At 44.6% G+C, this 16,403-nt stretch overlaps 1 protein-coding gene and 1 long non-coding RNA gene across 3 annotated transcripts in view; one reads left to right on the plus strand and one right to left on the minus strand.

Annotated features, from left to right (window-relative positions):
• The window catches only part of LOC139759166 (uncharacterized), a 287,348-nt gene that overhangs the window by 182,051 nt on the left and 88,894 nt on the right, over nucleotides 1-16,403 (plus strand). The window lies entirely within an intron of this gene.
• LOC139759164 (homeobox protein araucan-like) overlaps nucleotides 1-16,403 on the minus strand; it is a 200,982-nt gene that overhangs the window by 114,065 nt on the left and 70,514 nt on the right. The window lies entirely within an intron of this gene.

The raw sequence follows: 16,403 nt of genomic DNA on the forward strand, positions 1-16,403 counted from the left end.
TGTTTTCGGAGGGGGGGAAAAAATGACCATTCATCATGTCTCTCTTTTTCAGAATTCAGCCGCAGAGCAGATGTCGTACTGATTGGGACCTTTTTTTTTATTTCCAGTCCACACTCACTTTATAGAATTTCCATTCCAGTACATTACCCTCACACAGTATGGTACATTCTGTCTTACGTTTTTTCTGCCGGCAGTTGAGCAGAAGGGAGAGAGATGAGTGAGGAGGTGCCTTCTATTTTGCTGTCTTGTTTTATACCACTTTAATTAGAACATCAGGACAGATACTCATATATGCAGTCGGGTCTCCTGTAATCTGTCTTTCCCATGTACTCCCACGTATCCAGACATCTCCCTGCTCCCAAACCACTCACACACCCTCCTTCCTCCCTTCCCCACCCACACGTCTCCCTGCTCCCTGTCCCACTCCCACGTCTCCCTTCCTATATTCACAGGCCAACCGCATCCTGTCGCACGTAAATGAAAATGTACAGTAAGGAATTATCACTAAAAGGCTTTCTCTTTAAGGAATGATCCTAAGTACCAGGCATTTCAGTGTACAAGGAGCGGCCTACTTAGGCCCCAACCCCCCGTCCACACCGTCAATAATCCAAGAGCCTTCATTCACTTGTCTCAGCAGCGTAGGCTCAACCAGTGTCCCCTGCACTACTGGACCTTTGCTGTCGGCCGACAGTGGCCCTGAGATTTAGACTGGTAGTGATAGTAATAGTAGTAGTAGTAGTAATAGTAGAAGTAGTAGTAGTGGTAGTTAGAGTTGTAGTAGTAGTAATCGCTCTGTTAGAAGTAGCAGTGGTAGTCATATTTATAGAAGCAGCAGTACTCATACTATTATCATTAGTCGTAGTATTAGTAGTAGTAATAGCAGTAGTAGTAGTGGTAGTCATAGTGGTAGTAGTAGTCAAAGTAGATTTAGTAGCAATAGTAGTAGTGGTAGTCATAGTTGCAGTAGTTACAGTGGTAGTAGTAGTAGTCATAGTGGTGGTAGTAGTAGTCATAGTGGTAGTAGTAGTAGTCATAGTGATGGTAGTCGTAGTCATAGTGGTAGTAGGTAGTAGTAGTAGTAGTAGTTGTAGTATCGTGAGTACATAGCTGACTAATTAGACTAACATTCGCCTGAATAAGTTAGGTAGGTACCAGACCAGCGCCACTACCCGAGGTGTAGTAGTAAAGTGGTGATGGTTTTATTATAAAGGCAAACGTATTGTGACGGTGCCTTGGTCGTTGGCGATCCTGCTTGTGGCTCTAGCAACAGCTGGCGACACTGACGCCGGCGGGAGGGTAGAGCAACGGTGTGGGGGATGGCGGAGGCGGAGGGGTTGATGATGGGGTTGTTCCGTGGAGGGGGGGAGGAAAGGATAGAGGGGGAGTTGGGGGATGCTGGGATGGGGGGGATGCGCTGCATCAGAAAGGAGGGAGGGAGGGGGGGAGATGGTTGTGATGAATAAAAGAATATTTTTCCGTTGGTATTTTATAAGATACGAAGGAAAACCATTTTTTTTTTCTCTCTTTCTCGCGTTTACAAATTCTCCCAGACAAGAATTTTGTGATTAAAATTTGCTCTAAACTTACCTAGGAAAAGGTCGGTCATATAGAAAGAAAAGAAAAAGTGCGCCCATTTGACATTCTCAAGTTTTAAGGGGCGGCTGCAAATCAAGTTTTAAATCACTCGTTAAAACCACAATCGCGTTTCCTCATTAAACCCGAAACAACCGGGAGTGTACATACAAATTCTTTCAGCAACCTCTTAAATGATGCACGGATGTTGAATGTTGCAAGACGCCATCAATGATGGATGTGCTTGGTCGTAGTGTCGCGCTCCAGCCTGGGGGGGCGGGGACACACGGGGACCTCGCTCAAGAGGGGGTTGGAGGGAGGCAGGGAGGGAGGGAGGAGGCGACAGACGTAGACGAGGGGAAGGAAGGGGAGAGATCAGGGGAGGAGGAGGAGGAGGGGGAGGAGGTGGTGCACGGGGGATGACGACGCGAGTCGTGAGGGGCGCGAGATATGGGGGAGAGAGAGAGAGAAGGTAAGGCGGAGGTACACAGACACTGGAGCACAGATGAAGACAACGGCGAGAGTGTGCGGGTCGGAGGTAACGTACCGAGGGAGTACTACACACGAGCGCGTATATGAGGAAAAAGCCAGATAGCGAGAGGATATGATGGTCTCTGGACGAGACTTGTACCATAGAGAACCGTAGGGTTATCCCGTCCCTAATACGTCTAAAGATAGAGGCAGGGTAGTGAAGCAGAAGGCTACCACCCACCTTCAGGAGGGTAGTTGACATGAGATGATCCAGCAGAGTGGTCGCGATGAACCGAGATGTGGGTAAGGTTGTATACTGTCATGTTCGGAGCAGACTTGGGGTATGATTCAAATGCCACGCCCATGAGCTGGCAACACTTCCCCCGGTACAGAAATTGTTCTGATAATGACAGCAATTATCATAATCATATCGAAAATGATGAATGACTATTTGTGATATGTATATATATATTTCTTTCTTTTCTTTCATACTATTCGCCATCTCCCGCATAAGCGAGGTTGCGTTAAGAACAGAGGACTGGACCTTTGAGGGAATATATTCACCTGGCCCCCTTCTCTGTCCCTTCTTTTGGAGAATTAAAAAAAACCGAGAGGGGAGGATTTCCAGCCCCCCGCTCCCTTCCCTTTTAGTCGCCTTCTACAACACGCAGGGAATACGTGGGAAGCATTCTTTCTCCCCTGTCCCCAGGGATAATGTATATATATATATATATATATATATATATATATATATATATATATATATATATATATATATATATATATATATATATAACCGCGAGAAAAATGAAACACGAAAAAATCCCAGGTGCACTGCACTTTCGTGTAATGATCACATCATCAAGGGAGATACAAGAATTAGATAGAACACGTAGAACAGTCACTCCTTCTATATCAAATGACTTCTACGTCCTCTACCTCATTCTTGTATCTACCCTGACGATGTGACCATGACACAAAAGTGCACTTGGGAATTTTTCGTGTGGACTACACCTGCAATACATTTTGTTTCTTAGAGAAGACATTTACATGATTACACAGAGGAGTCGGAAACTTCATCCCATTGTTTCCTTGATAATGAGTTTGAAGAGATCTTAAAAAACTGTTGCAGATAGAGAGGATGGTGATAATAGTTGCAGTATATATATATATATATATATATATATATATATATATATATATATATATATATATATATATATATATATATATATATATATATATTGTTTTGTTTTACAGCTAGTTATGAAGGGACTTTGTTAGTCACACTTGTTAAAACTTATATGAGTTTGACATTTCTCTGACGATATTTTTTCAGCTGAAATTTTACTTTTCGTGAAAATTGATACATAACTACGTGGGAAGCAATTATGCTATCCAGTCGACGTGTAATTTTAGACCCGTAGTATATCTGATGTACTGGTGCACGCGAAGATTAGCGCCTCGTGCTGCGGGAGGATAGTAATATATCCTCATGAGTGTGTTGGATCAGGATGAGTTAAATCAGCTGCTTCCTAGGAACACATCCCATCTCAGCTCACTCCCTATCGCCTTAGCTAAGGATGGCGATGGCGCGGGAGGGGGAGTGGGAGGAATACCACTGAGTTTCTTCTTTTATTTACCCGTGTGTTGCAGTGATTGTACGTTACGGTGATTGTACGTCGCAGTGATCATACGTTAAATATGTTCGGTGCGTCGGAGTGATTGTACGCTACAGTGACTCCATCTCGTGATGTTCCTCTTCCTTGGAGAGAATTTATAATTACGGTTGGGATTAATATGATTATCACTGCCACGGTGATTCTGTCATTATTTCAGTATCATCGTAATTATCATATATGATCATTAACGACGATATTGTTATCATAAAGTGTGGTTCTCTTTATGACCATCATTATTGTGTTTTTTTTCCCCTAATATCAGCCCATGTTACAGCTCTTCATTATGAAGCGACGTTAGAATCAGAAGAAATTAGTTCCAGGAGAGGAAGTTGAGCATTCTGTCTGTCTGTCTGTTATATCATTATCTCAAAGTCTCAATTTCGAGGGTTAGGTCAGGCGCAGTCACCCTTCCTTCAGTTCACACACACACACACACACACACACACACACACACACACACACACACACACATATCGGTGTCTCGTCGTGGAACATTGAGCCTTTAAGGTCGTATAATGGTATAATGCACCTCCTGCTCCGTGACTCTGCGCACTTGGGATCGTCATTTGTCCAGTCGTATGAAGGAAGGTACTCGTCCTCATCGCCTCCACATACAAAATGATTCTATTAATGAAAATTGGTTAATCATTATTAATGGTTTGGTCCATTAACCGCTCCGGCTGAAGGTCCATCTGCCGTACAAAAAATATATATATATATATATATATATATATATATATATATATATATATATATATATATATATATATATATATATATTTTTTTTTTTTTTTTTTTTTTTATACTTTCTCGCTGTCTCCCGCGTTTGCGAGGTAGCGCAAGGAAACAGACGAAAGAAATGGCCCAACCCCCCCCCATACACATGTATATATATACGTCCACACACGCAAATATACATACCTACACAGCCTTCCATGGTTTTCCCCAGACGCTTCACATGCCCTGATTCAATCCACTGACAGCACGTCAACCCCGGTATACCACATCGCTCCAATTCACTCTATTCCTTGCCCTCCTTTCACCCTCCTGCATGTTCAGGCCCCGATCACACAAAATCTTTTTCACTCCATCTTTCCACCTCCAATTTGGTCTCCCTCTTCTCCTCGTTCCCTCCACCTCCGACACATATATCCTCTTGGTCAATCTTTCCTCACTCATTCTCTCCATGTGCCCAAACCACTTCAAAACACCCTCCTCTGCTCTCTCAACCACGCTCTTTTTATTTCCACACATCTCTCTTACCCTTACGTTACTCACTCGATCAAACCACCTCACACCACACATTGTCCTCAAACATCTCATTTCCAGCACATCCATCCTCCTGCGCACAACTCTATCCATAGCCCACGCCTCGCAACCATACAACATTGTTGGAACCACTATTCCTTCAAACATACCCATTTTTGCTTTCCGAGATAATGTTCTCGACTTCCACACATTCTTCAAGGCCCCCAGAATTTTCGCCCCCTCCCCCACCCTATGATCCACTTCCGCTTCCATGGTTCCATCCGCTGCCAGATCCACTCCCAGATATCTAAAACACTTCACTTCCTCCAGTTTTTCTCCATTCAAACTCACATCCCAATTGACTTGACCCTCAACCCTACTGTACCCTACTGTATATATATATATATATATATATATATATATATATATATATATATATATATATATATATGTGTGTGTGTGTGTGTGTATCGGATGTCTGTTACAGTGTGTGGAGGCAGTGGATTGTATCATGTGGATCTCTCATTTTTGTAAATATATATATATATATATATATATATATATATATATATATATATATATATATATATATATATATATACGAATAAAGTGCATATGAACGCGCACCTTCATAGAACATACATACCTACAACAGCCAGGATCGAACCTGGGACCCCTGTGCAAGAGACAGGCATTCTAACCGCTAGGCTATGGGACTGTATAATAGGAAACAACTATTCGAAATACTGAGTACTCGAATACCCTTCGTCTCACAATGGTGAGCAACGGGGTCTATACTTGGCTGTTTCCGAACTGACGCACATAGCCAGCTGATAGCGTTTTACCGAACCTAACTGTACAACGCGGAGGTATTATACAGTCCCATAGCCTAGCGGTTAGCATGCCTGTCTCTTGCACAGGGGTCCCAGGTTCGATCCTGGCTGTTGGAGGTTTGTATGATATATATATATGTATATGTCAAAATTTTGAAAAAATAAAAGATTCGGAATAGTGAAACCAACTGCGTTAAAAAAAAAGGGGGGGGGGGGTCACTGATTTACATATAGGGATCGTATATCTTCTCGATCACTGTGTTGATATAATTTGCTTGGTTGTTTTTTTGGGGTCTATAGGCGTATCAGGTGGGAGGCTCATTAAGGCCCGTCGACGTCACGTGACACACCCACTTCCCACACCTTCGTCAGGTATGAAGTGGTTAAGGACACGTTTGGGAGCAAGTGACACATTCAACTATGCACGTGGTCCTTCCTTGTTATTAGTGTTATATCACTAAAAACAAGGGTCAGCTCTGAAACGGAGACTCACAGTGAACCTATGTGGCTTGGAGAGAAAAAGGTGGGGGTTTCCGCTTGAGTGAGAGGTGTGACGTTGTAGGTCGAATTCCGTTTTGAGTGAATTCCGTCCATAAGGAATATGGAAGAACATCCTCCCTATTGGTGTGTGCAGTACTACATACATGGAGGGGGGGATCGTGGCCTCAGCTACTGGAGACTGGAATGAAATTCTCACAGTTTCTGGAGGCAGACTTAGCCAAATATTGTGGAGTTCTTAAGATTAAGATAACTGAAACCTTATCATCAAGTATCTTGATAGAGAGTTGAGGGCCATACCAGATGATATAACAATGTCGAGAGGATTAAGAGAGAGGATAGTGGGAAGAAACTTGGTTTCGGAGGCAATGAATTGGATTAGATTAATTCTACACCACCGAGAGATGGCCTTGATCCTAAGTGAGAAACATTGTCTAATTAAAGCGAGAAAGAACGAGTGTGTGGGGAAGGTTAGTACGTAAAGTGGCAGAGGAATGCTGAGTTGAGCCACGCACGCAGGGTTATGGGTTGAAAAAGATCGTCGAAGAAATGGGTTGAAAAATATCGTTGAGGAAATGGGCTGAAAAAAATCGTCGAGGAAATGAGTTGAAAAAGATCTTTGAAGAAATGGATTGAAAAAGATATTCGAGGACATGGGTTGAAAAAGATGGTTGAGGGAAACAGGACAGATGGTAGGTACTGAGAACCCCACGGTTCATGGTAGAGGAAGATTGCGATCAATTAACACGTCTTGGAATCATGACGAACCTTGGAAGAATAACTAACGAGTTGATAGATCAGCGGAGGAAAGGTGAGCTACAGAAGAGAAATTAAGTCATCATACTTGCGACAGGCCTTCATTCAGTGGTCAGACTTGTACCAGACTTTGTCGAAAAGTTACGAAATGTCGAGGCTCAGAAGGTTCGCGAGATTCCCCAAGACATCCAAGAGAAGAAGACGAGATGTAAGTCAGACGGGAATGTGACCTGTGGATACCGCATCTTCCACCCTCTTATGTGTGGCTGGGGAGGAGACTACTGAAGTTAAGGCGCTTAAAGAAGAAAGGAGGAAATATATGGGAAGAGAAATGAATATTCCTGAAATAAAAGAAGTCAGAGCCTCAGGACGATGATGGTAAGGTAAGAAATGTTTCCCCTTATGAAGGGAAACTGGCTGAACCGGTGTGTGTCAGAGAGGAACGAGAAATCTTGGTCCATAAGGATAGGTGACAGAGAGGAGCATAGCGCAGTTTATATATGTTAAGAACGGGTCGTCTTTTTCTTCCCCTTTTGTGACTTGTTATTACAATTTATAGATAACGTAGGAGCGATATCGGCAGAGGGTACAGTAATCTTTTAAATATCACTTCCTGTAAAATTACAGGGCGTCTTTAAACTGGTAATATTCTCCCCTGAAAAGGTTCTCCAACGTTTTTCACATCATTACATATAAAGACACACGAACGGTATTTCTACTCGTATAAGCCCCGATATGATAATCAAATCAAAATGTTGCAGAATGCGCTACGATGTAGCAGAGAACTTCATGGACGTATTTCAAAGGATTTCTAGATAAGTTCAGGAATGCTTAAGATGAAGGATCCGGTCGGGTCAGCTGCCTTCTTCTGGTCTGTTCATGCAAGGTTATCTTGTGGGAATAATGATTAAAAAGGGTTTGTCTGTGTAGAGTATAAACCACTATGTCCTCTACTTTTTCGTAACAAGCATAAACAGAAATACGTAAGAGTGCGTTACATTACTACTACTACTACTACTACTACTACTACTACTACTATTTCTGCAACTACTACTACTACTACTACAACTACTACTACTGCCGCTACTACTACTACTACTACTACGTATCATTATCATCATTAACGTTATTATCATTGTACTAATACCAGTCAATGATCGATGCCTTGATGTTAAGATAATATTGACATCTGAAATGATAAGTGGTCTCCACGGTAACAAGAAAAAAGAAACGACAGTAATGGAAATGATAACTAATAATGATAATAACTGAAGAACCAATCCACAAAGGGGAATATTAAGCTGTGTGACTGACGTAATGACAGCGTTAGATCCATGAATATGATGGCCTGACCTTTGACCTGATCATACCCAAGGATCGTACCGTCGCTCACCACGATCGTAATGTGGTGGGCAAGGGATTTAAACCATAGATGTACAGATCTACGTACGTCGTTCTCACAGATTGCACCATCGTGCTTAAAGGATCGTATTGTCGTGCTCAAGGATCGTACCATCGTGCTCAAGGATCGTACCATCGTGCTCAAGGATCGTACCGTCGTTCTCACAGATTGCACCGTCGTGCTTAAAGGATCGTACTGTCGTGCTTAAAGGATCGTACCATCGTGCTCAAGGGTCGTACCCTCGTGCTCAAGGATCGTACCATCGTGCTCAAGGATCGTACCCTCGTGCTCAAGGATCGTACCATCGTGCTCAAGGATCGTACCATCGTGCTCAAGGATCATACCCTCGTGCTCAAGGATCGTACCATCGTGCTCAAGGATCGTACCCTCGTGCTCAAGGATCGTACCATCGTGCTCAAGGATCGTACCATCGTGCTCAAGGATCATACCCTCGTGCTCAAGGATCGTACCATCGTGCTCAAGGATCGTACCATCGTGCTCAAGGATCATACCCTCGTGCTCAAGGATCGTACCGTCGTGCTCAAGGATCGTACCATCGTGCTCAAGGGCCGCCCCGTCATGCTCAAAAGATTAAACACTGAATATGAAGTCTATAAATACCGTCGTGCTCAAGGGATTAAAACAGAGAGAAATACTCGCTCCTAAAGTAAGTGACGATATCCTTCAATGGAGTTAGGAGAAAAAACATTTGACAATCTTAATGTTCGCGACATGAAAGACCCACCACTGAAGAAGAAAAAATATTATCACTTTTCAGTATTTTGTGCATTTATGACACCTTTTTTAATATATAGTTTCTCTATTGGCTGGGTGGGTGAGAGGGAATTCGTTACAATATTATCATCTCAGGTGCGACATTATGATGTTAATGTATCCTCATATATCAGAGAACGGGAATAGAAAACGAGTGATTGGGTTTTATCAAACCTATTTGTGTAGTAATTAGACCAGATGTTATGCAATATCCTCAAAAATTGCCATGAATTACGTTCATTTTTCGTACATCCAGATTCCTATGATTATCACAAGATGTCTGGTATGATTACGACAAACATGATAGACTACATTCGGATACGATCGATCTAGAAGGCTGACGGACTGGAAATGATAACCCAGAGGAATGGTTCTGAGGGCGAGGGGGTGTGGCAGGCGGTTTCCAACGCTACGTGTCCTTAATAAAGTTATACCTTTCTTAGAAGAGAACCCGTGTGATGTGGGACTTGTTACGGGTCGTGTACCTGACGCTACAGGGGTGTAGCAGGGACCCGAGAGGCAGGGACACACACACACACACACACACACACACACACACACACACACACACACACATATATATATATATATATATATATATATATATATATATATATATATATATACCCTTAGGGTAGGGGGGGGGGGTTGAGGAAAATACTACACACGTATCTCCTGTGTGTGGTAGAGGGCGGCGCAGAAGGGTGGGAGTGAAAGGCTGGAAATCTTTCCCTACTGTATTATCACTTTCCAAAGGTAGGGACAAAGAAAGGATCTGAGGAGACATTTCCTTCAAGGTCCAGTCATGTGTTCCTGATACTACTTCGCTAAGGCGGAAAGGGCGAGTTGATTAGGACAAAACGAAAAACAAAAAGAAACATGTGTATTGCCTCATTGTATAGTTCGTTACAAGCTATTTCCAGAAGTGATCATTTCTTAAGTCATTCTCAGAATGTAAAACGCGTCACCAGGATCATAAATGAAACTGAGAGCTGAGCTGTATTCTCCCAGAGGGCGAGGAGACTTCATGGAATCCCTGGCCATATTATAAGTCCTGTGAGTCAGGATAGGTTACTCACAATTGACACTTGATACACATGCTTCTAAGACGTCGCAGTGTATCTCTCTATCTCAAGTTCAATTTCAAAGGCATAGACCCAGTTTATCTCTGTCTCAAGTTCACTTTCAAAGGCGATCTTAAAGTACGTTCATAAAATGTAAAATAAGCGTTGGATTAAGTGAATCATTTTTTTTTTTTTTTTTTGAAACTCTTGCAGGCTTGTCGGACACTCGTTTGACTCTTGGATAACGTTGATATTACACGATTCGAACCTATTGGATTCGTTATAAATCGCCCATGATTTTGTAACAAAGTCGTATAATTCTCCTGTCAGGTGACTTGCCGTGCCACACTGGCAGAAAAGAAAGAACGTTGGATATGTTGCCAGTGACCCAGAGGAGAGAGAGGTCACTGCAGCCACGGACCGTGTTTGATTTGTCTTTAAATGTAAGAAAGGATCAGACGAACTCCTGGGAGTGGTTTTGTGTAAGAGATTGAACAGTGCAGGTACTTATGCACGAGGGACACCTCGGTGTACCACGGGATGATGTATGTCCTGCAGTGGTACAACGTGTGTGTGTGTGTGTGTGTGTGTGTGTCTGTGTGTCTGTGTGCTCGGTGGACCATCCTGCTCATCCCATTACCCCATGAATGACTTTTCATCTTAGGGTGAAGATATATCTATCGGTATAGACGAAACTGGTTATTTCTGGGACAATGATTATAACTTTTTATGATTGGAACGTCTGTGTCTGTTTCCATATATCTCTACTTGGCTATGTGTCTGTGTGTGTGAGAAAACTTATGCCTTTTAAAGTAAAAAATTAGATACATTCTTATCTATCTATCTCTATATATCTGCCACGCTAACCCTTCACCTCTGTCAGACAGAATTCATCGTTTTTTATGATAGCAAAATAAAAGGATTATTGCCTTATCTATCTCTGAACTTCTGCTTAATAACATTATAACATTATCTGGCCGTACGATGTTTACATCTGTGGCTGCCCTCACCGTGGCACAAAACATCGCCGAACACGACACTCCCCTGACACCTGGAGGGTCGAGCTGACCACCGCCGGGGTCTGGCGGCCTGAAACCAGGGCACTGGTGAAATAACCCGACTCCTGACCTTATCAAAGGCCTACTGACACTTGGCGACACTCACTTGCCCGGCCGCTAACCTCCCCGCCCCACCCCTCCTCCCTCACCACCTCCACCCACACATGCCAACCACCCCTCCCATGACCCATTGTGTCCCGCACCACCAACCCACTTGGCAGCTGTGTGCACGCCACTCGAACACTTTTAGAATTGTTACGTTGAACAGCTGTCAAAGTGTTTCAGGTCAATTACCATGACACACGACCCTCGTGTCTGAGGACCTAACTTTCTACCGTCAGCTCTTTAGCGTGAGTTCACACCCTTATCATTTTTATTTTTCCAAGAGGGAAAAGTTTTGGAACAAAAATGGAACAGACGAGCAAGCACAGGTGCAAGTTCAGAGACACACACACACACACACACACACTTTCAGTACACGGGGATGGATACCATCAGGGCCATAAGACTGCATTCATCCACATCCTTTAGTTCTGCTCCCTCTTCCCACACTCGATCAGCGCCTCATCTCGACACAGCTTCCTCAGTGTTCAGGGGAAGTAGTAGAGTGCCGTATCTCACTCAAGCAAGGGTCGCAGCATCGTCTTGCTGCTCTAGAGGTTTAAAAACGTCCAGCCTTCCCCCTCTCTCTCTCTCTCTCTCTCTCTCTCTCTCTCTCTCTCTCTCTCTCTCTCTCTCTCTCTCTCTCTCTCTCTCTCTCTCTCTCTCTCGCGTGTGTGTATGTCTCTCCCCCCTCTCTCTCTCTCTCTGACGACATAACGAGTCAAACAAGTACGGATCTCGTGCCAGTGACTCACTGAGAATTAGACCATGACTTGAGTGCGAGTCCTCCACGTGGGTTACTGAGGATGCACTCGTGAGCGGTCTTACGGGCCCCCGTGTTGGACGACCAACTTGCACACTTTTCACGGCATCGCGGAGATGACTTCTCGCTGCTGAATAACCAGGTAGAATAAGATCATTTTTCTTAATGATAAGCTGTTTCTTCGTGCGTGTCTCTAATTACCGTCTGTGTATTACGGGAATACACTTGTGCGGTCGTGTATGAATGTATGTGTGTTTGCCTATATGTCGTCTGTCCTCTGTGTGTGTGTGTGAAAGTGTGTGTGTAAGTGTGTGTGTGTGTGTGTGTGTGTGTGTGTGTGTGTGTGTGTGTGTGTGTGTGTTTGTGTGTGTGTGTGTAAGTGTGTGTGTGTGTAAGAGTGTGCGTGTAAGTGTGTGTGTGTGTGTGTGTGTGTGTGTGTGTGTGTGTGTGTGTGTGTGTGTGTGTGTAAGTGTGTGTAAGTGTGTGTGTGTGTGTGTGTGTGTGTGTGTGTGTGTGTGTGTGTGTGTAAGTGTGTGTGTGTAAGAGTGTGCGTGTAAGTGTGTGTGTGTGTGTGTGTGTGTGTGTGTGTGTGTGTGTGTGTGTGTGTGTGTGTCTGTGTGCCCATTTATCAAGGTTATAACTCAGGTTCCTCCCGGGCCGCTTCAGTCATCAGAGATCAGACTTGTACTTGGGCGTTACGTTGTCTCACCACAAAAACTTGCTTGAGGCCATTCAGTATTTGCTTCCAGGAGCATCACGACACGTATGAGGCACGACATTTAAACCCTCCTCCCCCCGTCAGCCACCCACCTACCCACCCTCCCACCCCACGAGGGTCAGGTCAGTGGTCAGGCCATCATGCCCAGGGTTCACACCGGGTGTCGTGGTGCTGATCATGAGGAGGTAAATGTTCTGTGTGTCTTTAGGTTACCACTGTCGCCTTGGTCCTGGGCAGTGTACTGGTGTATGGCTATGGTATATCGTGAAGGTATTGGTGTATAGCGTTTGTGTACCATGCAGATGCTGGTGTATGGTTGTGGTGTATCATGCTGGTGTATGGTTGTGGTGTATCATGCAGATACTGGTGTACTATACAGATGCTGGTGTATGAATGTGGTGTATCATGGAGACACAGGTGTACGGTTGTGGTGTATCATGGAGACACAGGTGTACGGTTGTGGTGTATTATGCAGACACAGGTGTACGGTTGTGGTGTATCATGCAGACACAGGTGTACGGTTGTGGTGTATCATGCAGACACAGGTGTACGGTTGTGGTGTATCATGCAGACACAGGTGTGCGGTTGTGGTGTATCATGCAGACACAGGTGTGCGGTTGTGGTGTATCATGCAGACACAGGTGTGCGGTTGTGGTGTATCATGCAGACACAGGTGTGCGGTTGTGGTGTATCATGCAGATACCGTCGGTACAGGTGTGTTGCGGCACCACATGTCACCGTGGCTGGTGCGGGAGTAAGTGGGCTCGGCCGCTAGCGCGGGTGTCGAAGCCCCGCAGGAGAACCTCCCCAGGCCCTCCTCACACTGATGGGTATAATTCCTCTAAACCCTGATCATTTGTGGCGATAAGAAAAATGTGTGTGGGGGGAGGAGAGGAGGAAGAAGTAAAAGAGGAGGCCCAGACTTGAGGTAATCCAAAGGGGATCAAACTTCTTTAATTGTCTTGCACGCTCTGTTAGCAGGACCCGCGTCCCTCACCTGGCTCGGCCTCTCCTTCCCAGCAACCCGCCCCGGCATCCAGGATGAACGACATCTGACTCGGGGAACTCTCCTTCTGTCACCCCCAAGCCGCCGCCGCTTCGGTCCTCAAACCCGTGCTCACTAGATCGAAAAATCGCCCTTGGAGGCCACTGTAGAGAAAGCCCATTTTTTCCGGTTCTGGACGAGAATTATGGCCGGCCTGCATCATTGACGAGCCGGTGATCCCGACAGAAGTGTCGGAGATTTTTAGCCCCAGTTTTTACGCGTCAGACGTATTAGTGGAGCGCGTTGACGTGCTGTCTCACACGGCGGCGCCCCGCTCCCTCCTCCCAAGTGGCCTCTCTCGGGGTTGCAGCCGCAGGATATGCAATGATTTCTCCGAGGACACCACCCGAGGCGGTCGCAGGCCAGGGCGAGACTAAGGTCGTCGTGGAGGTAGGACGAAGGAGACTCAGTGAGAAGCGCTGGAAGGTCGGGTTGAGGAAGTATGGAGGTGAAGTGGGTTGTAATAGGACGGAGGTGGTGGTGAGATGTGGGGAGGGCAGATGAAGCACTGGGACGCGATGGTGTGGGTGTTTGTGGGACGAGAGGCTAAACCATAAGCAGTGGCGGGGATGGTGGTTCACCAGCCACTGGTTACGATGCAGTGGCAAGACTGTGAAGATGGGCTATTGACCTTTTACCACTGAAACATCACTGCAACTGATATAGCACAAGGAGTAGGTCCTCCAACACATTAACGTAGAAATAATGTTAGAGAAAATATATTTCGTGTTATAAAAACATGTTTTAACGACTTACACACACACACACACACACACACACACACACACACACACACACACACACACACACACACAGCCAGGCCTCCGTGGCGTAGTGGTTAGCATTCCTGACGAGTCAGCACAGGACTGCTTGGGGTCGGTTCCTCAATGGGTTTGAATCCTGGGCGCAACAGTCGGTCCACAGCCAGACCCAGCTGTTCATCCTCCCTTTCTCTGCTGGTCGTGAAATGGGAGCCTGATTTACACAGAGGTGTATACACACATTAGCAATAAAGACACAGCACACATGTCCAAGTTTAAGAGACGGGGCAACACGGGTGTAAAACTCCCCACGTAACACACACAAACAGTAATCAAACACAAGTACACCTTGTCGGAACTGGCTGTTCCTAACACTTTCATCCGAAAAACAATATTACTTTGTGTTGATCGTAAAGCGTAATCGTCTGGCGTGAAATAATTCAATTTGATCGCTGGGAGAGTGTGGAACACACATGAGAGTTAAGAGCGGAACTAGAAAGGTCTCCTCTGGGTGCAACCAGTATATTCATAAAATAATAAATCACCTCTGAGACACGAAGCCAAGAGAAAAAAAAAGAATTGTAATGCAATGAATGATCAACTTTATTACTATACAGTGGGATGTTGGTGTAAGATTTTGATCCAATATACTTGAATACCGAAGCTTAAGAGATGATTTTTGCAGTGTTACTTTGGAAGTAAACGGTGCTTAGGATAGAGACCTTGTGTGCTCAGTGATCAGTACCGTAATAACAGTATCTCATGATTACACGTAAGCTCCATCCTTTTTTTTTTTTTTTTTTTTTTTTTACAGAGTACTACCTTCACATCTCTACAGCTCAAGCTCCACGAGCTTGAAAAAGTCCCCACTCGGGGAGGCAAATCGGCTTAGCAATCCTCAAAGCTTGATCCCTTTGCCCTGTGCCGCAGTGTTGGTTCTCTTTCTTCTGGAGGCAGTAAATCTCTCTGTTCCCAAGTAGCGGCTGCTTGCGTGCCTCCGCCAATAGCTACACCGTGTAATGCTTGGCAAGTCGCAGCGTCACGTGATAACTTTGTGGCCGTCGGCATCTCAAGGATGAGCCATTGCGATGTCTGTTTCTTTCCCTGCACCGCTAAGCTTTTGACATTTTTTTCTTACCCTCTCGTGTTCTTCACAACGGAAAAGTCCTGCCACCTTTTTTAAAAGGACGAGTTTCGTTTTGCGTCCCTACTTAAAATGTTCTTCATAAACATGTGTCACTGTGCAATTTCCAGTAGCGCTTATTTGCGCTCTTCTGTGACTCTAAGATTCTTCTTTTCTCTGTTGTCTCAGGCCATTTGCATGATTCATTTGATGCCTGGTCTCGATGAGGACTTTTGACCTTGGCTGGAGCCTTCGAAGAGAGAGTTTAAGAGAACACCTAAAGCTTCAGGAACAATGATATCTAAAAGTTACCTTATGAGGGTAGTATTTAAGAATCTTGTTCAGTTATACAGGCTCTTCAAACAATCATGGTTTTGAGATCAACGTGTAAGGTCACTGTGAGAATGCTCCTGCGGATTCTTTGAGATCAGTGTCAATATAACGCTGCAGAGATGGACTGACGAAAGCCTGAGTTAACTGTTGAATATGAGTTACAGGTGGGTGGATTCAGGCTAGTGCAAGAGGTTTTTGCA

The sequence above is a fragment of the Panulirus ornatus genome, chromosome 32 (genome assembly GCF_036320965.1).
Source record: "Panulirus ornatus isolate Po-2019 chromosome 32, ASM3632096v1, whole genome shotgun sequence".
Lineage (NCBI taxonomy): Eukaryota > Metazoa > Arthropoda > Malacostraca > Decapoda > Palinuridae > Panulirus > Panulirus ornatus.